We start from the raw sequence: 27,409 nt of genomic DNA on the forward strand, positions 1-27,409 counted from the left end.
TATAAATAAATAAATATAGGATTGTATAATATTGCTGTACGACCATAAGGGCACTTTGCATACATTGTGTCATTTATTTACTTATATGTATGATATTTAATATATTATGATTTCTGTTGTATGGATGTATGAATTTGATGTATCTGTTTTACTGAAAAATACTGGTCAGATTCAGAAAAACTGGGGAAAGAAGGAACAAGTTACTTACCTGTAACTGTTGTTCTCCAGCATGGGTCTGGCATGGATTCACATGCTCATGAATATTCCCCGTCGTCAGGCTGGGAATCCTCGGTAAAGAAAACATCAGTATCAGTTTCGTTTCTGATCTGTCTTTCTCAGTAGTAACCAATCACTGGTCTCTGGGTCATACTGCCCCCAGCCAATGACTGCCCTCTCCCTAAGCCCCGCCTCTGGCAGCCATCTTCAGATTTGGCAGCACGCAAAGTGGCAGTATGACCAAGTGAAGAGCCGTAGGGGGGCAGGAGGGAGGGTTCGCATGTGAATCCATGCCAGACCCTTGCTGGAGAACAACAGTTACAGGTAAGTAACTTGTTCCTTCTCCAGCATGGGGTCTGGCATGGATTCACATGCTCATGAATATAAGAATACATAGCAGTACACATGCACAACCACAGGAGGTGGCAAGGCTCAACATTAAGCATTACATAAAAGTCAACATTAAGCATCTCTTACCTCCTCACCAGGCTCACCTTAAGCGAACAGGTTGCGCAGCACTGCCTGGCCGACTCTGGACTCCTCCCTGGAATCCCAGTCGACGCAGTAGAATCTCGTGAAGGTGTGCGTCGACCTCCACGTAGCAGCCCTGCAGATGTCCAGCAGGGGCACACCAGACAAGTACACTGTGGTAGCAGCGATCGCTCTGGTCGAGTGGGCTCTCGGACGGCCGGGCAACGGTCGGTTTGCCAACCGATGACAATGCATGATGCAGCCGGAGAGCCATCTGGAAATGGAAGCCTTCGAGAGAGCCTTCCCTTGGTTCACAGGTCCAAAGTTCACAAACAGCTGTGATATTATCCGAAAACTCTTTGTTCGGTCCACGTAGAACTTCAGCGCTCTAGCCACATCCAGCGAGTGCAAAGTCCTCTCGCCCGGAGGCAAAGGCAACGGGAAGAAAACAGGTAACACCAAGGGCTTGTTGAGGTGGAAGTCCGACGGCACCTTGGGCATAAACGAGGGGTGCGTCCTCAGCACCGCCCTCGTGTCGTGAAAAGTTAAGTATAGAGGCTTGCAGGATAGGGCCTGGATCTCTTCCACTCGCCGTGCGGAGGTGATGGCCACAAGAAACGCAGTCTTCCACGAAAGGAATTTCAGCGGCGCCGAATGCAGGGGCTCGAATGGCGCCCCCATGAGGTGGTCAGAACCACGTTGAGTTCCCACGCCGGGGCAGGGGCCTTCACCGGCGGGAACGATCGGAACAGTCCCTTCATAAATTCCTTCACCAGGCGATGGGACCACAAGGATGCCCGTCCTGTGGTTCTGGTGTATCGGGAGATTGCAGCCAGATGTATCTTGATGGAGGCGTGAGCAAGTCCAGCCTTGGCCAGCGACAGTAGGTACGGCAGCACTTGAGGGGCTGTAATCCGTAGAGGGTTAATCTTCTGTTCACGGCACCAGACAGAGAACCTCTTCCACTTATGTCCGTAGCACTTGAGAGTTGAGGACGCCCTGGCTTTTGCAAGGACCTCTCTGCAGTCAGCCGGTATATCGTACCCTCCAAACTCTAGCGCTGCAGGAGCCAGGCCTGCAAGTTCAGCGACTCCGGGTCGTGATGAAGTATGGCACCTCCTTCTCTGGAGAGAAGATCCGCGTCCGTCGGCAGCTTGATTGTTGGGGACGCTGACAAGTCCAGAAGGTCCAGGAACCAGATCTGCCTCGGCCACGCCGGTGCGACCAGGATCATCCTGCACCGGGACCTCTTGAGCTGGTTGACAAGTCGGAGCAGCAACGGCAACGGAGGGAACGCATAAAGGAACAGGCCTTCCCAGGGGAACGAGAAAGCATCGCCCATGCTCCTCGGCTAGGGAAACCAGCTGGCGAACCTCTGGCACTTGGAGTTCGTCGCCGTCACAAACAGGTCGATCTGGGGTTTTCCCCATCGTCGGAAGAGTCGATCCACTTGATCCTGACGTAGTTCCCCACTCGTGGCACGAGCGCAGCTCCCTGCTGAGTGAGTCGGCGATGGTGTTTTTTTATCCCTGCCAGATGATAGGGCACCAGAAACATCCCTTGGACGACGGCCCAATGCCACAGATTCTGGGCTTCCTTGGAGAGGGCTGGAGATCTGGTTCCTCCCTGCTTCCGGATGTAGAACATCATGGTGGTGTTGTCGGTGAAAATTCTCACCACCTTGCCCTTGAGGGACGGGAGAAAGGACCTGAGGGCCCAGAACACTGCACGGAGCTCCAGGATGTTGATGTGGAGCTTCTCCTCCGGGAGCCAAAGGCCTCTTGCGTGAAGATCTCTGGTGTGTGCTCCCCACCCTTCCAGGGAGGCATCCGTCGTTACTATTATCTGGTGGGATGGGGTCTGAAAGTCTGTGCCCGCCGTCAGATGAGCGCGGGTGCCCCACCACCGGATCGCTCGTCGGAAGGTCTCATCGAGCGGAATCCCGTCCTCGAAGCTGCCCGTCGCTTGGATCCAGCGGGAGTCGAGGAACTCTTGCGGAGGGCGCATCCGAAGCCTGCACAGGTGCACGAGATATATGCAGGAGGACATCATCCCGAGGATAGACTTGATGGACCTCACCCTGGCCACATCCGTGGCCAGCAGGCGCTGCACCTTGCCCAGGATGGCCTTCATCCTTTCTTCCGACGGTGAGGCCAGGCGCGCCACTGTGTCGAGCTTTGCTCCCAGAAACAGTGCGACTTGCGACAGGACCAGGTGGGATTTGGGAAAGTTGATGGAGAATCCCAGGTCCGAGAGCAGCTGGACGGTCTTTGCTGTGTGATCCACGGCAAGTTCCCTTGTCCCTGCTCGGATGAGCCAGTCGTCCGGGTAGGGGTAGACGTGGATCCCCTGCAGGCGCAGCTGCGCCACCACCAGTGCGAGGCAATTGGTGAACACCCTGGGTGCCGACTTCAATTCGAACGGGCGGGCCTTGAACTGGTAGTGCCGTCCTTGGACCACAAACCTGAGGAACTTTCGGTGACCTTTCAGAATGGGGATGTGGAAGTATGCATCCTCCAAATCCACAACGACAGGAAATCGCCCTCCTCCAGTTGTCCCAGCATGTGCTGGAGGGTGACCATCCAGAATTTCTGTGCCTTGATGTATTTGTTCAGCCGTCGCAGGTCCAGGATGGGGCACCATCCTCCTATCTTCTTTTTTACTAGGAAGTACCTTGAGTATACTCCGGAGCCCCGGAGCCTCTTCGGGACGAGCTTGATGGCATCTTTTCTGAGCAACGCCCTCACCTCCAAGAGTAGTTGAGGGACGTGATTTTCCTTCCTGAGCACGGGTGGAATGCGGGGGCACTTTTTTAGAAATTCGAGGGCGTGCCCCTGGGCCAGGGCACCCAGCACCCAACGGTCGGTGGAGATGGACTCCCACACGCTGACCAACTTCGCCAGCCGGCCTCCCACCGGGGTGAATTGTGGGGGCCCAACGCCGCTGTCGGTTCAATCTTGCTTGGCGGACGCCTTGCCACCTTGGGTTCTTGAGAAGGGTGAGACCCTCGTCCCAGATGTCATCCAGCAGAGGCACGGCGAGGAGTGACTTCCTCCTGGCCTCACGCCGTTGGTAAAGGAAACCTTCCTTCTTCTCTTCGGGGCAGAGCTGAAAAAGCTTGGATGCCCTGGCGATCATTGCATGGAAAGATCCGATCTCATCGGACGGGGAGGCCCGGGCTGGTGATGGGAGCTCCGTCCCGTCGTCACCGCCGTCGTCGGTACCCGTCGTGGCCGTGTCTGTTCCCGTGTCATCCTCAGGGATGGGGGACGTGGGTAAAGGCCGAGCAGGCCGTGAGGGCTGAGAAGGCGGGGCTGGGTGGATCCGTCTTCTCTTGTTCGGGGGGGTTCCCGCCGGGACCGGCTCTGGTTCCTCCGTCGGACCTGGTACCGGGTCCTCTGTCGGTGGTAAGGGCAATCTTGTCCTTATCTCTGAACATAAGGATTGTATTGCCAACAAAATGGCCGCCGAGTTATCCTGCGGCTCCGGAAGCGACGGGAGTGACGGCTGACTAGGACCCTCGCCAGTGCCGCCGTCACTCTCATCGCCACCCTCGTCGGGATCCCTCCCGTGGGGACGGGCCTCCTCGATGCCCTCGTCGAGGCCCTCTAGGACTTCTGCCAGCTCCTCCTCAGATGTTGTGTCCGTGTCCACCATGGCCACCGCCCCCCCCTCTTTTTCCGCCGGGGTCTTCACGGGGGTCTTTTCGACGGGTCTGAAAGAGGCTTCCCTCCGCGGAGGCAGGGAGACTCTGGGCCCCGAGGTCGCCTCCACTGGTGTAGCCTCCACAGGCTGCGCCAGGGCCGCCGCGACTCCCTCGATAGAGGCCGTGGCCGGGTGAATCAAGGCCTTCACTGCCTTAGGCACGCTTGAGGCCTTCACCTTGGGGGGAGGGTCACCGCCTCGCTCCCCCTCGGCCGAATCCTTCGTGATCGACCGGGGCCTTTCCAGAGGCTTACCGGGGTTCTCGGATTTCCTCTTGCCCGAACCAGAGTGTTGGCTCGTGGTTGATGTTGCCGGGGAAGGTGCGCCCTGCTTGGCAGCCGAAGAGCCCGACCATTCGGTGCTCCCGGTGCCCACGGACTCGCAGTGCTTTGCCTTCTGTTGGGCCCCCGTCACCGGGGCGCCCTCACAGGACTTAGAAGACCGCTCAGACTTCTTCTTCTTCTCACCCGACGGACTCCTTCCTTCCAGCCAGTTGGAGAGAAGAAGGTGTCGGTCCCTGATGGTCCGTTCCGACATGTTCCTGCAAAACGCACAGTCCTTCTCCACGTGCGTTTTGTCCTCATGAAGGCAGTAGAGACATTTCGAATGCTCGTCCTCCTTGAACACATTCTGTAGCTGGCATCCAGGGCAGACCCTGAACAGCTTTCTGGGCGTCGAGCTTCCTTTCTCCTGGGCCATGTTCGGGTAGGCCGCAGAAACCTCTGGAATCCTCCAAGAAGCGTAACTCGACGAAATCTTCACCCTTGAGGGGCGTAGAAAAATCTGACACGGATCCCCTTTAATCGGATGTAGAGATATGAGAAACTCTCTTTGAAAAAGCGCGAAAACGCAGCAAAAGCTCGAGAGCTAAACAGGAGGACTACCAACACTTGAGCGTGCAGTGAAAATCTGAAGATGGCTGCCAGAGGCGGGTCTTAGGGAGCGGGCAGTCATTGGCTGGGGGCAGTATGACCCAGAGACCAGTGATTGGTTACTACTGAGAAAGACAGATCAGAAACAAAACTGATACTGATTTTTTCTTTACCGAGGATTCCCAGCCTGACGACAGGGAATATTCATGAGCATGTGAATCCATGCCAGACCCCATGCTGGAGAACACAAAGAAAGCTCTCCTGAAAGAAATGAAAAAGAAGGCCAAGGTAAAACCCCACATTTTCCTATACACTCGGGGTAAGGCCACCTATAGAGTCCCTGCTCTCCTAGAAGAAACGACTATTTGGGCACAATTAGTCACTGGGAGTAAAAATAGCACCATAAGAGCAGAGTTACTTCCCCATGGATGGAAGAGAATTGGGAAAGAAAGAGTAGGCTGTGTCTATGACCATGTTGAGGGACACCCACAAGCACAAATACCCATCACAATCACCATCACCATTTCAGAAAAGGATATCTTGTGGTGGCCGCAATTCCCAACCTACCAACCCAATTAGGTATATGGTGTGATGTTCCCAATTTCACCACTGGGTCTCACAAGTGGCCCAAATAAAAATACGAACCTTCAGGGGTGGACCTCCCTATCCAAAAAAAACATCTGCCCCACAGTTAAGAGAATCCCTATTTGTCCTTTTAAAGAGAATAACTTAGGGAAAGTTAACTACTCTGCCGATTTGTATTCCCCTGTAGATTCCTGGGATAAAGAAGGCTTTGTAACCTGATAACCCATATGGGAATGGGGGACCAAAACTGAGGAAAAGACCAACTTCCTGAGAGGGACTGCAGGCCAAAGCAGACATAATAGCCCTTGTGTCGGAAGCCCGATCTTAGGGTGAAGGTTATGTAATACATCTGATGGAGTCAGCACTGGTTTCCCAGCAGTGACCTTCCCCCATGTGGCCAGGGGATGGCAGCCGCTAACTGCTCCAGACTCTGTAGACAGCTATATGAGGGACGATCACATGAAGGGAGATATCCTCCAGGGAAGTATCATGACGGGTGAGACATGATATCCCTTTTGCAGGATGAACCTCCCATTTGTAACACTCTAATGGCCAGTGGAGAGTGCTGAATAGCTCTAATTCCAATCTACAGACTAACTCACAAAAACTGAATTGCCCATAAAAAAAACTATTAAGAACATTGCTCCAATGATTTTCATGCAAGTTAGCTAAAAGAGACTACTGTTCCCAGAAACACCTTAACACAGCGACGAAGAAGAGGAGTGGAGGAATGCGAAGCAAGAGAATGCCCAAACACAGGCAGTGCTCTAGTTGCTGGGAGAAACCTGAGGGTATTCTCCCAAGTAGATCCAGAAAATCCCTTATTCATGTGGCCTGGGATGAACTGACCCTCTCAGACCCCAACCCTAGGAGTAAACTAGCGAGGGAGGATCACCTGAGTAGGGGAACCCAGGGTTATGCCCAGGGGAGACGCTGTATTATACCGAGGAAGACGGTGAGGAGGACGAAGTCCCTGAAGCCTTAATAGGCTGTTCCAGATCTAGCCCCCTTACTCCCACTGAATCTCCTTTATCCAAAGCCAAAAAACCCTCTGCCTATGGTAAGCCCTTTAGGAACCCAAATCCCAGTGCTGTGGGAGGCTACATGTCCCAGGATCCCTGTTTTTCTATTGCATACCCGGATACACCCAGTCATTCCCCTGCCTGTCCGTCTGGTTAATATTTTCCGAACTCCCAATCAGAATTGACAAAACACCACTGTTCCTGTAATTCCCACTATTAAAGTCACAAATCCTGCAATGTTCACTTTTCCGAGTCAATCAACCACCCCCTTCCTTATGACACTTTTTCCCCATCCTACCATGTTGGATACTGAGAAAATCTATCTACCCCTTTTCCGACATGAACACTTTCTCACACCATAACACACTAACAACAGAGTCTTTTACCTGACATGTACCAACGCAATAGTCAGGCAACTGACAGTAACCACGCACATCTGACAGCCCTTTACTTTCCCCACAGGGATAAAAGGTGGCGCACGAGAACACACTATGCGCAAGGCCAAGCGCACAAGGGGACAGCTACACCAAACCGGCAATACAAAGGGAGAAGAAAATCACTGAGACCTGGAAAGACGACAAAGGGCGAATTGCCCTTGCGTTTTGCAACTCAGACCCGCAAAGCCTCCAGAAGGGAAATCGTAAAACCAAGTTACAGCTGGCGTGCGCAGCAACAGAGGTCAATGGTACACAGGGGCTCCTGCTTTGATAACGCAGGCGGAGAGGCAAGCTAACTACTGTGGTACTATCCTTGACTCTGGATAACAAAGAAGCCAACGGGTTCAGCACAGCCAGTGAGTCAGAATAAGCTGATATCAAACCAAACTGTGTTAAGCCCAAGGTTGCGAGTAGCAACATTTGGAACGCAAGAAGAAGGAACTTGTGTATGTGTTTTGAACTTGAAAGAAAACCCATTTGAGGTCCAGGTGCAGAGGGGTATTGCGCCACGTGGGCGCTCATTCGAAAGGCTCTGACCGGGACCTGTTTGTGAAAATACAACAACCAGATGGCCCTAGGAAAGGGTGGTGTGAGGAGTCAGAGTGGTCCTATAAGGATGATGTTAAATCCCATATACAACTGAAAGTCTCGACCTGTTGCCAGAGGAATGCTAGGGGAAGGGAAGCCCGCTTTCCAGTACGATTGTGAACTGTAATAATTGGCAATTGTGAACCTGACAGACAGATGCCGAAAGAAAGCTAAAAAGAGAAAGAAACCCTGCTTTCTGATAAAACTGAGAACTACATGAACTGTATTAGGAATACATGAACTGTGTTGAAGAAGGGCCGTAGTAAACCCGACTGACGGAGGATCCCAGGATTGAGTTTGTACAAAAAAGATCAGAGTCCGGCAGAGGGAGATCCCAGGGACGAAGAGCGATCGCCCAAAGAACTTTGTGCTGAGAAGAAAAAAGCGGCACAAGGAAGACTACACACAGTGGAAACACCAGAAGCCAGTGCAGGGCTCCTGGGCATTCACAGGTAAAAGGAAGCAGCTAGACCCTTACTGGAGACCCATGCGAAGCAGAGAAGCCCAGCTGGAACCATGGGAAGCAGGTACGTGGGAAGCCGACAGTCGCAAGGCAGAAATCACCCAAAAGACTTACCAGCAGGCTGTGAGAAGGACACGGAAAGCCATAAAAAACTGGTGAGTCCATGCTGGGACAAAGGGAACACGAGGACGTATTGGCAAGCAAGCCGCATGCAAGTAATTGAACAAAACGGAGAAAGAAAGAAAAACATTTATTAAATCTAAAAGAGAGAAAGTGAAAGTGCATCTGCAACAGAAGGGTAGCTTTTAAGTTTGTCAATATGTATCAAATATAGATATAGGAAACAGTAACAAGACAGTATATAACAAAGTGAACTAGCCAATAAGGCTAATGTGGTGAATTATCAAGAGTGGAAGTGCAGACTACTACATCAGACAATTACAAGTTTGTGAATAAAAGAAGCCCTGGCAGAAGAGTATACCAGGCCACTACAAGTGTGTGTATATAGGAGAGCAGAAATATCTTGGCAAAAAAGTACACCAGGTATCCTAAAAACTCAAAGGCCAAAGATAATTGTGTATGGTTTTTGGTATGTATCAAGAGGAAATACAAGAACTGTTATTTGTAAGAACCCGTGAAGAAAGATCCAGAGGAAGGAGAAACCCACTGGAGTAATGAGCAATATCCTTCAGAGCCTTTTTGTTGGAATTACTTATTGCTTTGCCCATTTTAACATTTTTAGAACACTGACAGCCAAAGACATTATCCTTTTCAATGTAAAATTAATTTCCTTCGATTGTGAGAGGCAGAATAGTACTTTGGACACAGTTCTGTTTTGGACATTCTGACACTGACAGATCCTTTGGTTTGAGTTTGGATAGGGAAACACCTCTAGCCCAGAGACAACAAGGCATTTTCCCAACCCCTTTTATTTATCAATAAAAGTCTTCATCTAAAACCATGTCTAACTTGTGTCCGAGTTTCATTCCTGACTCCTCACATTTGGTACACAAATCACCAAAAGAGCAACTGGTGCTGCTGCAGCAATGGGGTGCAAAGCACAACAGCTGCCGAGCTGTCAGGTTACTGGGCCAGCAAGAATAGCGCCATAGACATTCAGGCTCCCAAAACAGAGGTGGTGATCTCTATCTTTGAGGTGAGAGTCCTCGCCTCCAAGAGATATGCTTAAGAGATAACAATGCCATAAGCACCTAAAAAGGGATCAAGAGGAAAATGCCATTGCGGCATTCAAGGAAACAGGAGCCCAAACAATTAGTCCACCAGCACCTCCTCTGGCCAAGAATGGACATATATTTTTCAAAAATCCTCATCGAGTTGGAAATCATGATTATCTGCAGCCCAGTGACAACATACAATAAAATAGCTTGCAAGGAGGTTTGAATCCTGCTGCCGTAGGTTCTCTTAGCCCTACCAACCCTGGAATTACTTGCATTTTTCAACCTGATTGTTTCACTCACTAGTCCCAGGGGATGTGTCATCTAGGTGGCCAGGACACGGCTATTGGATCCAGTTCCTGGGGGTGGAGCAGTGTGGGAGGATCACCTGGATGAGGCCCTTATGCTTTTTATTTTTTATTTTGATATAGCTGTAAAGTACAGCCTTTCAAAAAGAAACATTACACAATATATAAATAATTACAGTAAAAAAAAAAATCACAATACAATGAAGATTGTCTAGGCTTAACAGCTCAGGCAGTCTTGATTCTATTAAAGACAAGGAGGCGAGCATTATGCTTTAACTTCTTTAATTACTGCTCCCACAGCAATTCAACAAAATAACATTTTTTTTTTTAACTTGATAACACTGTTGTACACTTCCAGACTCTCTGGAAGCTTCCCATAAACATAGGGGTATCACAGTTACAAAAACAAACCACAGTCCTTCTGAACTACCAAATACCCACAATCCTGTGTGCCTAAGTAGTCCTGTAAGCCTCTCCTTTGTCCAATCAGGACTAACCCAGGGCTATAAGAGGAGACCCAGACTGTCCCCAAATCCTCTTTCTTTGGCTGGCGACCAGTCTTTTAGCCCAAACTTCACTGTCAATGCAAACAACAAAATAGTGCGGCTGCAATCCTTCCTCTCGCCGAACCTCTGGGGCGGAGACGATGCTGCACAACTGTCACTCACAAACATTATTCTTCTCGAACCATAAACCGTATTCATGTCTGCTTCTGGTCTTCCCCTGCAAACAATAGGAGACGAGATCATAAAGGGGGGGGTTCTTACTCGATACAAGATCATATAACAGTTCATGCCTTGTCATGACCCACGGGGTGGGATATAATGCTCGCCTCCTTGTCTTTAATAGAATCAAGACTGCCTGAGCAGTTAAACCTGGACAATCTTCATTCTATGACAAGACGGAGGCGAGCATTATGCTTGTTCAAAGTCGTTCATTACTCTATTAGCAATCTCTGATACGGGCTTAAAATAGAAAGTTTTAAAAGTGCGTTCATTAGACCAATCGGCTGACTTCATAATGTCCTGCAAGGATACGCCCGCTGCAAATGCGTTGGATGCCATAGCGCCTCTCGCTGAATGCAAGCCAAACTGCGACAAATCTATCCCGGCCCAATGCATAACTTCTCTAACCCATCTCGCAATTCTGGCTGTCGCTACTGCGTGGAAAGGCTTTCTACGCGCAATTAGTAACTGCGTCACTCCTCTAGGCCTCAGAGCCGCTGTAGCTGATTCATAGTCTTTGATGCACTGCGCTACGCAAAGCTTAGCATTATTAGGAAAGTAGGGATATGAAATAACGGGAGAGTCTGACTTCGCTCGATTTGCTATGCTGAAAGCCACTCCGTCCGGGTAGATCTTTCTATCTATCTCCAAGGCTTTCACGTCTGAAACTCGTCTACATGCTATGAGACATAGAAGCATGGCTAGCTTCCCTGACAATTGAGAACGAGACAGATCCCTATTATCTGGCCAGGAAGTAAATAATAGAAATACAGCACGTACATCCCATAAAACTGAGTATTTAGGTTCTGGAGGCTTCTTTAGCCTCACTCCCTTCAAGAGCCTAATCACTGCGGGGTGTTCCTCTATCGGGTGTCCTTCTACCTTGTCATGACCCGCTGATATGGCGGACCTGAGCACTCCTAATGTCCTGAAAGCACAGCCCTCGCTGAACTTCTGAGCTAGAAAGTTCAGCACGTGCACTACAGGGGCCGAAACGGGATCAAAACCGATGGTTGAGCAGTACGCCGACCATCGATCCCAAGCGGAACCATAGCTCCTAATGGCGGAAGGCGCCCATGAGATCCTGATACAATCTGCAGCGCACTTCGAAATGCCTGGCAACTCCCAACGTCGCCTGAAACTCTGCACGCCAGTAGCGTCAGTGTACCGTCCGCTACGAGCGGGTGAGACTGATCGTCCGGGTTCTGCAATAGGTTCGCTCTGTGTGGAACCACTCTCGGAAAATCCGTAGAAAGTTCCATCACTACTGGAAACCACGGCTGGGATTTCCACATTGGGACTACTAGAACCAGCTCTGCCTGATCCCTCCTCACCTTCGCTAACACTCTCGTCAGCATGATAAATGGGGGAAAGGCGTAAAGGACTCCTCCCGTCCATTGCTGGAGGAAGGCGTCCGTCCCTACTGCTTCCGGGTCTATCCTACAGCTGTAGAACGTGGGTAATTGCGAGTTGAGCCTGGATGCGAACAGGTCTAGGCTCAGCGGACCCCACAGACGCTGAAGCCTGTCGAAGATGGATGGGAGTAACCTCCAATCGCTGGAGTCAACCAGATATCGTGAATTCCAGTCCGCTGTAATGTTCTGAGCCCCTGGTAAGTATTCTGCTGATATCGATATCTGCTGGAGTAAGCAGTGATGCCAGAAATCCTTTGCTAACTCCGCTAACGTTCTGGAAGATGTTCCGCCCAGCTTGTTTATATACTGAACCGCCGAAATGTTGTCCATCTTGAGAAGGACACAGCAGTTGACTCGGTCTCTGGTAAACGCTTTCACTGCAAAGGAACCTGCCAAAAGTTCCAGACAGTTGATGTGGAGCGTCAGCTCCTCTTGAGACCATTTCCCTCCCGTCTGGAGGTCTCCGCAGCGGGCATCCCAGCCTGCTCTGCTGGCGTCTGACTCTACTACTAAATCTGGGGTATCTCCGAAGATAGCTCTGCCGTTCCAGGCTTCCCTGTCCTGCAACCACCACTGGAGTTCTGTCATGGCTTCTTGGTCTAGGGACACTAGCTGATGATAGCCTAACCCTCCCCGAAGGTGCCCGATTTTTAAACGTTGAAGGGCCCTGTAGTGTAAGGGACCTGGGAATATGGCTTGGATTGAGGCTGCTAGCAGACCCACTATGCGAGCTAGATTGCGAAGTGAAATAATTTTCTTCGCTATAACCCCTTTCAGTTCCTTCCGGATCGCTCGCACTTTTTGCGATGGTAATTCCAGGACTGCTTTTTTGGTATCTATCACGAAACCCAGGAATTCTATTCTCTGAGCGGGGCGGAGATCTGACTTCTCGGAGTTGACGATGAAGCCGAGGGATGTCACTAGGGTGCATACCCACTCTGCTTGGACTTGTAGCTGTGCGGCACTCTGACCCAGAATCAGTATATCGTCTAGGTAGATAATAATTCTTATGCCCCTTTCGCGGATGGCTGCTGCTACCGGGCGCATAAGCTTGGTGAAGGCCCACGGGGCGGACGCAAGACCGAATGGTAGGCAGGTGAACTTCCACACTTCGGCTCCCCACCGAAAGTGTAGATAGCACCAATGATGCTCTGCAATCGGCACTGTCAGGTAGGCGTCTTTGAGATCTAGCCGAACGAGCCAATCTCCCGCTCTGAGAAGATCTCGGAGATGAATACCCTCCATCTTGAAATGTCTGTATACAACCCATTCGTTTAGACTTTTCAAATTTATCACAGGCCTGACCTTTTCTCCTCTGCGCACGAGAGACATGTTGCTGACAAAGCCCGGTCCCCCCTGTAGCTCTCTTTCTATAGCCCCTTTGGCCGCTAGGATGTGCAATTCGCTTAAGAGCTGAGCCTCTTCGCTCTGGGACTTGAACATAGGAATTGGGGCTTGCGCTTGAGAGGGAGTCCCTATAAATTCTAGGTGCATGCCCAATACTGTCTGGAGAACCCACGCATCGCTGGATAGCGCGCGCAACGCTTGCCAAAACTCGGCTGTCCTGCCCCCTATTCTGACGGAAACTGATGTAAAACTCACCACTCGGGGCTCCCTGCTGTCTGTATGCTCCTCTCCCTCTCCTACTTCTCGGGAAGCGGCTCCTCGCTGAGAAGAAACTGCCTTGCTGCCACGATTCCCAGTACTGCGACCTTTGGTTCTGAGGTCTTCTGTTGGAGGGGAAACGACCGGACGCTCGACCTCTCTGGCGCCCAGTCCCGGCAAAAACACGCCAGGGAAAGATCCTCTTGTTGGAGTTTTGCACCTTCTCAAGGGCTGAGTATGTTCCTACAAATTGGTTCATTTCTTTCGCGAACGCGTCCCCAAACAACATACCCTTCGCCCCTTCTCCTGCTTCGTAAGAAGCCAGGTCACTCAACTTGCTGTCTATTTTTAATTGAACTCCACGCCTCCTCTCTGAAGAGAGCGCGCAGTTTGCGTTACCTAGCAAACAGACCGCGCGTTGAGCCCAGCTGGCTAGGATCTGGGGCTCCACTGGAGTGCCTGTGTCCATGGCTTTTTCGGCCAAGTCCATGATCTTTGCAAGGGGCCCGGAGAGGTCCAGCAACTTATCCTGGCAACCTTGCCATGCTCTGTCCACCCCTTTTCTGACATCCTTGGCAGTTTTCGTTACGAAGGTAACCATTTTTGGGTCGAGGTACGGTGTATCAGTGACTTTGCCTGGCAATTCTGGTCTGGGACACTCTGCCTGCATTTTTGCTCTTACCTCTCGGTCAAGAGGTTTTCTGATGTGGAGAGTCATATACTGGGCGACTCTGGGTGATGGAACCCAGTCTGTAGACCTAGGATGCCTTATCGCTTCTGGATCGAACATGTCTCCCAAGGGTTCCTCTTCTGGGAGCTGATCCTCCGGTCCGGGCTGACGAGGGGCGATCTCCTCATCCCCGCTCTCATCGTCTGGAGTGTACCCGGCATCCTCCTTGTCCCCTAGATTGTACGCCCCTGGGGCCGGGGTCGAGAGCCTGGCACTGTTGACCTTCTAAGAAAAGCCTCCTTCAGTCTACTGACTGGGTCAACTGGCTCTTGAGGTATCAAGCCTACCTCTTCTGGTCTGCTCGGGGGCGTCACAGAGTCTCTGCTCTGCCGAGCCTTCTTACAGCCCTTCTGATCAACCCCGGGACTGGGGTGTCTCCTTGAGGTCCCCTCGCCAGGGCTCAGAGCCCTTCTCTTCCTGGACTGATCTTGCTCGGCTCTTTGCTTGTTCAGCATAGTCTCCAATTGATCAAGTCTCTGCGAGAGAGGGAGAACCCCCTCCGAGACCGCCTGGGATAACGAATCCCCTAGGACCCTTTTAAAACTCAGACTAAGGTCCTGATCCTCTTGAATGTTCTCCTCCACCCATTCCTCTGAGGACCACTCTGGTGATGTAGACCTGGATCTGGGCTCCTTAAAGTGTGCCATAATAATGCCAATGGGACCTCAAGGCCTCTATACTCCCTGTATAGATTATTTTTATTTTTTTCAATGTCCAGCAAAAAAACGACGCTCCAATATGCCCAAACGACTCTCCTGGAACTTTCAGTTCTAAATTGCAGTTTCTTAAGCAACTCTTAAGCAACTCTGTCCACTGTGAATGTGCGTACTCCTCCTGAGCTTCTACCCGTAATACGAAGCTTCGCGCCACGCACGGAGGCTGCTGGGGCGTGCCTGCCCGCTCGAAAGCTCCCGCTGGGTCATAGAGACCGCGGGACGGGACGCTCGACGAGCACCCGTATATGCTGCCTATGAGGAGGCGGGGCCGGGGGCCATGTGCGAGCGCGTTCGTTCACGGCTCCGGCCCCGGCTCCTCCAATCTAACAACGAGAAAAAGGGAAATTCTCGGGTCGCGGAGGTGATGTTGTGAGAACCGAACGTTCTCACACGAAGCTTACACGGCGGGCAGCCGTTCTCCCGCCCTCGGCACCAGTAAGTTAGCGCATGTAACTAAACATATAAACAGGCTAAACGCGCTTAAGGTATAAAGTATTTGTAAACTTATAGAAATCACAAAGAATGCTGCGTCATGAAGTGTACTTATCTCATGGGAGCAGCAACAAAGAAAGAGGATTTGGGGACAGTCTGGGTCTCCTCTTATAGCCCTGGGTTAGTCCTGATTGGACAAAGGAGAGGCTTACAGGACTACTTAGGCACACAGGATTGTGGGTATTTGGTAGTTCAGAAGGACTGTGGTTTGTTTTTCTAACTGTGATACCCCTATGTTTATGGGAAGCTTCCAGAGAGTCTGGAAGTGTACAACAGTGTTATCAAGTTAAAAAAAAAAAAAAAATGTTTTTGTTGAATTGCTGTGGGAGCAGTAATTAAAGAAGTTAAAGCATAATGCTCGCCTCTGTCTTGTCACAGAATCTCTAATACATTTCATTACATAAGAACACTCAACGTTTTAAGAACAATTATTTGATGGATCGTGTCACTTTGAGGTTAATGGTATCAGTTTGATTCGGTAAACTTAATGATTCAACAAACAAAAGACTCGCAATGTTCATTTTTGCAGACTGACTGTTATACAAAATGTTCCAAAAGCTTTCCTTGCTCAACATAAAATAACTCTCAAATAAATGTTTAAACATATGACATCTTTGCCGCAATAACACAGGACATTCAGAGATTAGATGTTTTAGTGTCTCTATAGCTGATGGTGCAAGACAAAATCTACAGCTGGCATTTGATGTATTATTTCTCATAAAGCGTACTTCATTCGTTAGGCAAAAGTTCAGCCTGATTCTCATGTATGAAATCTGGATTTGGGATCAGGAAACTTAGTTAGATAATTTTCAACTACATGAAGTGTTTCAGTTGCAAAAGCTTGTTGTTTAAACACTTTCAATTTCATGCATGCATCTCTAGTTTTAATCCAATCATACAACCACTGTTTCATTTTCGCCCTCTCGAGATTATTAATAAGTAGATCGTCATCAATGCCGGCCATCTCCATCAATACTTTTATCCATTTTCTCCAATTCAGGATATTAGGATTCATTGATTCCAACATGTATCTTCCCATTGTGTACATTATTCAATTTTCTCTCACAGCTATCAGATATTTTCGATACAATGACAGAACTTTCCATGAATATATTGCATACAAGGATACTAGCCCCATTTCGTGCATTAGTAAACACATTGATATAGACATTGGGAGGCCACAAACCTCCTTCCAAAAACGACCCTCCATTCTTAGCCAAACACTCTCTAAGATGATCTCTCTGGTTTCTGCCCCATAAGTTATTATGGGTGTAACTTTTTGCTTGTAAAATGTAATGGCCGGTAGCAGCCACATTTTCCAAATTTGGCCTGTATTATTTTTGACTGGGCTATACCGGTGTTAACTTTATTTTCAATTTCTCTGTAGTATGGTTTATCCTGTTGGTCATTACTAATTGTTATTCCCAGATACTTGTATCCATTGACAATTCCTATATTAACGCTTTGTATTTGCCACTCTTTAAATTTAGAGGCTTTCTTCTTCTTAGGCTCAAGTATCATGATTTTACACTTATCTTGGTTAATTTTTAACAAATTTACATCAGCATAGTTACTCAAGCAACATAAGAGAGCTTGCAAGCCCCCTGGCGTCTTAGCTAGTAACACTAGATCATTGGCATAGAACAACCAGGGGACTGCATGACCTCAGAAGCGGGGCGCATCAGATTTGATGTTCATAAACTCTTGCTGTACTGCCGACATGAAAAAATTGAACATGGTACTCGTCAATACGCACCCTTGTTTTAACCCACGGAAAGTTTCAATTGGGTCTGACAGAGTACCATCTAGGGCCAATCTGATTTGAACCGTTGTTTGAGAATGTAATTCATTAACCCAAAATATGAGATAATCAGGACATTTTGCATCCTTTAGCTTGTTAATTATAAGTTTCCTGCACACTGAATCGATGGCGGCCAGGAAGTCAATAAAGGCCATATAAACTACCTGACCCTTCTGTTGTTCTTGTTTCTTTATGACTTCCAATATGTGACTATTAACTGCTGTCCCCATCCCTGGCACAAAGCCAGTTTGATTTGGGTCTCTAATTCCTACTCCATTCAACCATTTATTGATATCTCTTAGTAACAGTCATGCAAACATTTTACTTGGTATATCCAACAGAGATACAGCTCTATAATTCCTAGGGTTTTGATTATCCCCCTTTTTGTGAATGGGTATGGTGATGGATTTCCTCCAGGAGCCAGGGATACAATGAGTTAATACAATTTGATTGAAAATGGGGACTAGAATTTGTGCCATGCAGTGGGATTTTTTTAATCATAATGTTAGAGAGTCCAACGGGACCCGGAGCGCGAGATGTAGACAGCTTTGAGATAAATAGTAGAATGTCATCAATGTCAAAAACAAGAGACCTTATTTTACTCCACTCCAGTGTCCTGGCGCCTACTAGTTATTGTGTCAGCATACAAGGATTTGTAAAAAAACAGCCCACACTTCTTGGGGAATCGGATTCATTTGATTCACCATATGAATTTTACTTTGAGTATATTTTAAGTGCAACCATATTTTTGCCGAATTCTTCTCTTTTAAACTCCTCTGCATGGCCTCTGCGTCACGTTGATACATTAAGGCCTTTCTTGCTCTTATCCAATTTTTATGTTTACATTTTAGAGCATTCATATGGCGCAGGCAATCGGGAGGATTTTTCTTTATGATTTTTCTTCTATCAGCTCTATATTGAGTTTTATAGAGAGCCACCTCATGGTCAAATGTATGCAAAGTTCTAAGATCTGTTCTGTTATGGTTATTCTTCTTTGTCCTAAAAATTTGCATTTCTTTGACATAAGAAGGGAAGATATTGGAGCCATAGTGTGCATCTCCATTCGGTAATTGAATCAAATGTTCACTTAAGGCTTGAAGAGATAAAGGAGTCCAATGGAACCTATTTTGCGCAGAATTCGTCGTTAAATTTCGAGCTAGGGATGAATCATACGTTTTGGTTTCTGTAAACCACGACCATTTTGTCGATTGGATGTCATGGTCACTTATTTCCTGAGATATAATTTGAAATTCAGTTATGTGATTAAACAGATCTCTGTCAACAAAAGTATAATCAATTGTTGCTGTTTGTAAACCTCTATGCCACGTTCTCCAAGGTGGAAAATCACCTTTATTTGCTCCATTTAACATTAGGAACTGACGTTCGACCATAAAGGCATTCCATCTTTTCGCTATCGGATTCAGAGGTTTCCCCACTTGGGGTATACATGTTAAATTCAAGTCTCCAGTGATTATTACATGACCACAGATTGGGTCCAGTATTGTTAATTTTAGTACTTCATTCATGGCATCGAAGAAGTCAGAATCAGTTATTGCAGCGTGGTTCCAGTAGATGTTTATCAAACCAACATTTGTTGACTTTAATTTTATCTTTACCAATTGCAGGAAACTGTTCGGGGAAAACCATGGCTCAATTTGCATATTGGGAGAAGATTTTATGGCTACCATTAACCCTGCCATGGTCTACTTCTGACTGGCACGATAGCTGGAATCAATAGTACAACATGTTTATCCCAAACAGGGGCGATGGAAAGCCATATTCCCTGAAAAGCCAAAATATCATAACTCATCAGTAAGTTATCTTTAGATTTAGTAAGATGCTTAAAGCCTCTTGTGTTCCAGGAGGCTAGAGAGCGAGTTTTCTGATTTTGGACTAGTTAGTTGTTATTCAGTCTCATCTCTCTAGTATCTGACATTTGTCCGTCCAATCTTGCTACATTTGTTTGTGAGTTACGATTTTGAACCTTCTGGTACACATTTGGTTTAGAAACATACTGATTTCTCAGGTTAGGAGGCGGCTGTTGATCAAAAAGAGCTGGATTTAATAAAAGAAAACCCAGTTCATACAGGTCATCTCTCGCCTCCCACACATCATTTTTGACAAAGCTTGAGTTCATCCATAACTTTATCATAGACAAGTCATTTCTACGAGGAAATTCTATCTGGTCTATGTCATTCGAGCATATCCCTTCAAGAGCCCGAACCTCTGCAAATATTTTCATCACGGATTGTCTATTCAGATCAAAATTGCAAAAGGGATGAGGGCGACACTGCATCATCAAACAGTTTGTATTTGCATCTCTCAATTGAGTACGGGACCCCGCTTTGGTTGCATAGCTTACTTTGGCATGTGACAAAAAATTAGATTGCCTTGTGGTGTTGATCAAAGGTGCTTGTACTCCACCACTCATAGCATTTACTATTAGATTCTCTTGCGTGTTCGCCTGGGCAATAATTCTTTTTAAGGAATGCTCCATTTCCATTTTCCATTCACTCCTCGAGATGAGTTTTTCCTGATTCTGTTTTGCTGAATCGTGACATTCAACTCCCCCCCCCCCCCAGTTTGTTCCGATTTCTTTCCCATTGACAATCTCTCAGTACGATTTAAATCACCATTTTGCTGACCCGATAATGTGCTTACTATGACATCTGATTCACTGTAACCATCCATTCTGTCTTGCTCCTTTTCTGTATTACCATTTGCAACTTCCTTTTGCTGTTTTGCAAAAAGGATTAAATTGTCTAAGGGCTCATATTCTACAGGACTATTTTGAATCAGCTGACCTTGACTCGCCTTTTGTAATATCACATATCGATATTTATTAGCGATGACCGTGCGAGCTACAGCAGCAGCTGTTTTGGGTAGCGTTAGAGTGCGGATAAACTGTTACGCTCACCTGGCTCCCACAGAGGCGTCTATCTGGACTGGACTGCTGCGGTCTCCACCAATGTGACGCGTAGGGCCGAGATGACGGACTGGACTGGCCCACCTAGCTTCGTTTGCTTGGCCCGTAGGAATATTCTTCTGCAAATGGAGAAAGGGAATTAACCACCCGTGGAGTTGAGCGGAAATCCCCCCACCCCTTTGTTCTCCCCACTGATCACCTTGGATGTCCCCTCTTATAGTCTCACCTGATGATTTGAAAAGATGAGCTCTCCATTCTGCATTGAGCGCAGGGGCGCGTAGATAACCAGTTGCTTCACTAGCTCGAAGGAATTGGTGAGTTCCAGGACAATATTGACTCCGATATTCTGGGCAAGACGCCGCAAGTATGTAGTTCGTAAGAGTTCAAATGCCTGACTTTTAATCTTGTCTGATTCCTTGCAGGTTGCAGCTTGACCCTACTGAAGAGTTCCTCGTGGCAACCGGTAATATTCTGGTAAGGATTTGTATCATCCAACACAGTTCGATAAAATAATGTCCATATGTAACCTGTTGCTTTCTCCCTTATTCAGGCGCTGAGAGAAAGTATGAAGTCTTGGGGAATAATGCCTCTGGCGGTAAAATCAGGTAAGTCTTTTGTGGTGAGGAGGGTCCCCCTTGTTAGTCCCTTTGTTTCACCTTGCTGTCCTTTTGTTTCCTCTTAGGGGCCGGGGTTCGGCTAGAATGCAGTGGAAGCTGCGCTGACCCGTGAAGAGGAATACTACCCCTGGTGGTAATATCAGATAAGTCTATGGGGGGTATTCATCTGTGTATTCCCTTGGCTCACCTTGCTGTTCTGGTCTTCTCCTTAGGTGCCGGAGTGCAGCGGGAACATGCAGGAGGATGCGGTGAAATGTGAAGATGCTGCGAAGGCCGGTGAGTTCAGCGCGGCGCTGCAGCAGGCGAGGCGACGCGCCTAAAATAACTTCTTTCTTCCAACTCGAAGGCGCGATGGATCGGGAATTCAGGTAAGGATCAAAGGTATTGCTCTTGTTCTAACCTTTTCTCCTTCTTTCTCCCTTTTTCTAGGAGCTCCAAACTCGAGGCAGGCGTGGCAGAAGACTGGATGCAGTCTTGCAGGCACGGTGAGCGTTACACTGCTGGATGCAGAATAACGCGAAGCGTGTGCTGCTCTTCGGGCGTGGTTTAAATAGCCTCCAAAGTAGTTCCAGGTAAGTATTCCTCCCCAGCCCCACCCGAGTAAAAAATAGTCCCTAGGTAAAATAGTCCCTTCCAAGCCTCTTTTGGCTTGGAGCTCTTGCAGCATGGTCTGCATCAGGTAAGTTTTAATCTATGAGCCTGGCGCCTATGGCGCCAGGACTGACTTCCATATGAGCCTTGCGCCATAGGCGCCAGGACTGCACCCAAATAGCCCCTAGCAGGGGTAGTTGGGCTTGCTTGGGGTAACTTGATGCCTGCTTCCGGGGTTGCTGGACTTGGTCTGGGTCCCCGGGGATAGGCATCATGACAAACTGCCTCGTGCCTGCGATTTTAGAATTTGCAACAGATGGAAACATTTTTGATTTTTTTGTTGCTGTTTTGGCAATAGTATGCGTTTCTTTCTTTTTTGTATCAAAAATGTTGTGCGTTGAGGCATTACTATTCTCTGAGACCCCGGAAGCAATTTGAGCCACACTGTTTTTCATCTGTTTCAGGGGTTGCTTACTGGACGTTTCCAAGTTCTTAGACTTGGCTTTCTTTTTTTTAATGCATGATTGCTCTGGTTTACACTCCTCATTTTTATCTTGGATGGTACTTATGAGAGTGCTTTCCAGACACTTATTATCAAGGTCACTGGTAATAGTTTTCTTAACAAGTTCTGTAAGACTGCCTCCTTTTTTTTTTAGCTCCCAGTTGCAATGCAGTCTGTTGATTTTGTGTGCAATCAATTAGCAGTATCTCATCATCCTGCGATTTTATTTCTTCAATTCTCGCTTCTGAATTTGCAACTGGGCTATTGTCTCTGCTAGTTTGTTTCTCACAGCATACACAATGTGATTTGTTAGCTTTATTTCTTTGTAACAATTTAATTAATAAGGAATGTTGATCATTTATTTTGGTGTCTAGTGTGTCATATAGACGTGTAAGTGAGAACAAAGCTGCGTTCATGGTTTGTAATGATGTTTCTAGACCTATTTCGAAGTTTCCCGGTATTGCTTGTATTTATTCATTTGGAGCAGAGTGATTCCGCCGAGGGGTCGGTTGAGCAAAAGAGCAGGACATTACAGAAGATGCATTAGGCGTAGGGGAAAACTTCATAGGTGATTGATATAAATCTTGTCTATGTTCACTATCGTCTAGGACCTGCTTGGAACTACTGTTTTTTTTTGCCTCTGGTGAACTAACCATGTTTCTATTATGAGTATTTACCATTCTCACCTCATCAACAGTCTCCCTTTCACTATTACTGGCAGGGGCATTCGGCTCCATTTCCTCGTTACTATGTTCGAGGGTAGTTTGTATGCTAGGGAAGATTTCTATCACTTCATTTTGTGGTTCCATCCCCCCCAGTCCTTGTTGGTCAATTACATTAAGCACTCCTGTAGAAATTAACGAATTGGGAAGGGAGGATTGAGTGCTCACGTTGCTCCCATGAGTATCTCTACATGCTAGATCCTGATTATTTAAAACCCCATTAAAACTTGGGTTTTGAACACTTTTGTGACCTTTTCCGCCTTTCCCCCGTAAGGCACAGAATTTTCTGATGTCGGCCATTGCCGAACAAGCTCTTATGCTAGAGGCTGATTTACTAACTTGCATGAGATTAATTGTTCTTGAAGACGTTTTAGGCGTAGAAATGGCTTCCCGCACACACATGGTGATGGCTTCTTTCGACGGCATCCCGGTGAAAAATGTCATTACCATTTTGTTTGTAGTGGACTGAGACACTAGCTTAGTTGTTACAAGATGCTACAAGCAAAGGTCACTCGGAACAGGAAATCAAACTACAATTCAAACAATTACGAGGGGGAAAAAGTAGGTTCGTTCCGGGGTCTCTTTTAGGCACCGACAACACTGTCTTATTCACTGCTCATTTAGTTACGGTGCCAGACAAAAGCACGGCATAAAGTAAACAATACTCAAATGTTCGTGCAAACACAATTACTCTAATGAATGTTGTTCAAGGATAAAGCATCCACTATTAGACCAAAAATGCTCAAGAGGTATACAGTCAAACACGGAGCTTCAAAAGTGACAAAGGAACGTTATGTTTACCCACAGCCCTCAGACCCTCAGCCAGCAGACAGCCGACAGCACTTCACAAAAGCACTTCCTCCAAATGCGCGCGGCTCGTTGTTTATGAGGATTGTGGGAAAAAGGGGCAGAGCTTAGGCTCGTAGCTCTGTAAATAAGTAGAATAAGAGGGTATATTATATCAATAACACTGCTTATAGTGTGCTTAATAGTTTATATGAGAGTCTCTCCTTCCTCTGTGTCTTTACCAAGTTTTTGAGTAGTAATTCAGGATCCACAGAAAACGGGCATTCAGGCTCCTCCACAGCCGACAACACTTCACAAAAGCACTTCCTCCAAATGCGCGCGTGCCAAATGCGCACGGTTCGTTGTTTATGAGGATTGTGGGAAAAAGGGGGGAGCTTAGGCTTGTAGCTCAAGTTTTTGAGTAGTAATTCAGGATCCACAGAAAACGGGCATTCAGGCTCCTCCACAGCCGACAGCACTTCACAAAAGCACTTCCTCCAAATGCGCGGCCCTTATGCATCTTCAGGGCCTTGACCTCCCACACTAATTCTTCCCAGCTCCTGTCTTTCCACAGCACTTTGCATCTGCACACCCTACGCTCTGGAAACTCGCACTTACACTTCCCGCAGCCTAGGCTGTATAGAACCCAACATTCCTAGCACTTCATTCATGGCTCACCCACAGGCTCGGACTCCCCAGCTCTTAACCCCTCTTCCCTTCTGCACTTGCACGTTCCGAATACTCAAGGCATTAATGGTTGGTTCGTCCCCCTCCGCTCTTAAATATTGTGTTGTAATGTATTTCCCACTCTCCCTCCCTCCCTGTCCTGTGGGTACTTTGAAACAGTATATTCTTATTGGATAAGTGCCTAACAAGCAAACAATAAATACATAAATAAAAAGAGGGGTCTTCGGGGAGTGGAAGTAGGACACCGGAGGTTGAGACGCGGTATCCTCTTCCTTATGGCACCTTTTCCCCATCCTGCCCAGTGGGATACATAGAAACTCTACACCCTCCCGCCCCCTTTAAAACACACTTTCGGACAACGTGAACGACACCGGACTAATAATCGAGCCATTTACATGACACAACACAAGGGTCAGGCAATTACCGACAACTACACACACCTGTCTACCCTTTCCCCTCCCCATAGGGACAAAAGGAAGAGCACAAGAGCACACTCCGAGCAAGGCCGAGCACATGACGAAGCAGCCATTCCAGGATGGCAGTTCAAACGGAGGAGAAAGGCGCCGAAACCTGAAAGGACGTTAAGGAGGGAGTTGGCCTTGCCCTTTTAAAACCAGACCTTTAAATCCTCTGATGAAATAAACCTAAAACCAGGAATCGCAGCTGGGAAATGGTGTGACGGATGTCAGCGGTACGTGGCACCCTCCCGCACTGATAGCCAGGTTGGGGAGACATGGTTGCCATCGTGGTACTGTCCTTGACTCCAGTGGCAAAGTAACTGCAAATAAGTTCAGCACAGCCGGTGAGTCGGAAGAACCTGATAGTCGACCGGACTGTGCTAGGCTCAAGGTTGCAGTGGCAACATTATGTAGATAAATAGACAAGAGGTCTTTTGTGGACAAACTTGGTACCAGAGATAGAGTGGTCCACTGCCACGTCGGTGCTCAGGCGAAGGTCTCTAGCTGGTACCCCTCTCCTAAACAAAGAGACTGTGTTCAACATTGTGAGTAAATAAACTGCAAGTACCCAGAGGCCATAGGGAAGGCCGGCATAAGGTGTTAAAGTAGTCATATTAGTGTTAAGCCAAATCCCTTGTACACTCGAAAGTCCTTGACACATTGCAGACGTTTTGACAATTGTGAAACAGGCGTTTGCGCCTGGCTGAGCGGAACGCTGTGCGAGTGTGGAGGCAGACGTGAACCCGACTGAGGGATACCTGGGAATTGGGGTGAACCCTAACACACCCTAGAACCATGTGTGAATGGAACTGTGTGAAGCCTGACTGGGGCTTAAGAGAAAGCCTGGCTGGGGGCTTAAGAGAAATCCTGACTGGGGCCTTAAGAGAAACCCTGACTGGGGGCTTAAGAGAATGCCTGACTGGGGGCTTAAGAGAAAGCCTGGATGGGGGCTTAAGAGAAATCCTGGCTGGGGGCTGATACCTGGACTTAGGTAAATGGAAGAACCCAAGGGTTCTAGAAGGACTTTTTGATGAAATATGAACTGTGGCAAATGTGAACCCGATGGAGGGATGCCAAGAGAAAGCTAGGGAAAGGGAACCCCGCTTTCTGATGAGATTTGAAAGTGTGAACCCCCCTGAGGGAATTGTGGAACTGGCTGAGGGGAACACTGTGCGAACTGTAATGCTATGAAGCCTGAGCTTGCTGTAGGCTAACAGAGTGACCCGGCGAGACAAGATCACTCTACGGAAGTCTCTGTTTAAATTGGCAAGTGCTCTGGTTGGTCTGAGCCCGACTGAGGGAAGCTGACGACTGAGAGAATGATCGGAGCCCCGCTGAGGGGTATACAAGGGTGAAGGGTAATCACCCGACATAAAGGTTAACAGAATGAACTTTTGTTTTGTTGTTTTGGTGTATCAGACCCTCTGAAGCAAGAGACTTTGCATGAGAAGAGACTTGGGCACAGAAGGCCCTGATACAGAGAAAAGGAACTGTAAGCTTGTGCTGAAGAAGCCCAGGAGTGTGCTGTGGTCAAGAGTCCCGCCTTGTCCCGTGCTAAAAACGTGGGGAAGGGAGACCTCGGTTTTCTTATGAACATTATCCCACACTATTTTGTAACATAGCGGTAAGAATTGGCAATAGGTTCCTTAGTATAGGCCCTTTTATTTGACTAGACTCCACTTGGACGGCATTATTATTATTTGATTTGTCGTAATTTGCTCCCATATTAGATTTAGGTTTAGATTAGGCGTTTATCTCACCCATTTTACATTTTAATAAACGCCCTTGAACTGTGATCACTTGTGTCTGTCTTACTTTGATGCCATGCCTTTCTTACATATGGAGGGATTTAATTGAACTGAAAAAATTAAACTCATGCTGATAATTGTCGTACAACCAGAAGGGGAGAATAGAATAGTTGAACTCCTGGACTCTGACCGCGTATCCACACTAAAAGAGGCGTTGTTCTCCCAACTTCAGATCCTGACTGGTCAACAGGATCTGTTCTTTAAGACTCTGGTAGTATTGGATACCCTACCTCTTTCACATTATAATATACAACAGTGGGACTGCATACTACTCAACATTCGACCCGTCTTTACCTTTATTAGACCTAGTGCTCCGAACCCCCCACGCCCTTTAGAACCTTTTTTTTTGGCACCCAATCGTCGTCCATCGCGTGTCTTCAGGTGTAGAGATTAACTTACCTAAACACATTCCTTCGGCAGAGTCAGAGGAATCAGAAGACTTTGAGACCTTATCCAAGGTAGTTGAGAGTTGTTTATTTTCCGATTCGTAATCCTTCACTGAGGGAAACCTTACACCACCGGAAGAAATGGCCAGCCTAGCCAATGTCATCGCCCAGTTAGTGGCCCATCAGATGCAGGCCGACGCTAGACTCCAAGAAAATGTGACTACATTTATTTGATTACAGACGAGACCCCTACTGCCACAGGGGGTACTTACATATCTTGAAGATGAATATTTAGGAAATTGTTGCTTGAACTTCGAACGCCTGGCTGAACAACTAGGATGGGAAGAGAACCTCAAGAGATGCTATTTGGGCCCTTTGTTGAAAGGTGAACTACAAACTATCAACTACTTAATCTTGCACAGGGCGCCACCTTTATATCCATCAAAGAAGGGCTGTTATAAAGAGTGGAACAAACCTGCAATTTTTATCGGCAGAAGTTGAGAGCCATTAGATTAAACCCCCTTAGAAATGGGTGGATGTGTCAAAAACACGGTGGCCTTGTGGATCAATAACAAATCCTCCGAAGAACTGACAGAGATG

The 27,409-nt window shown here is 47.7% G+C and overlaps 1 protein-coding gene across 3 annotated transcripts in view; it reads right to left on the bottom strand.

Moving 5' to 3' along the window:
• Positions 1 to 27,409, bottom strand: part of CEP97 (centrosomal protein 97) — a 1,492,335-nt gene that overhangs the window by 295,827 nt on the left and 1,169,099 nt on the right. The window lies entirely within an intron of this gene.

This window comes from Ambystoma mexicanum, chromosome 7p (genome assembly GCF_040938575.1).
Source record: "Ambystoma mexicanum isolate Mex_15411 chromosome 7p, UKY_AmexF1_1, whole genome shotgun sequence".
In the NCBI taxonomy this organism is placed as follows: domain Eukaryota; kingdom Metazoa; phylum Chordata; class Amphibia; order Caudata; family Ambystomatidae; genus Ambystoma; species Ambystoma mexicanum.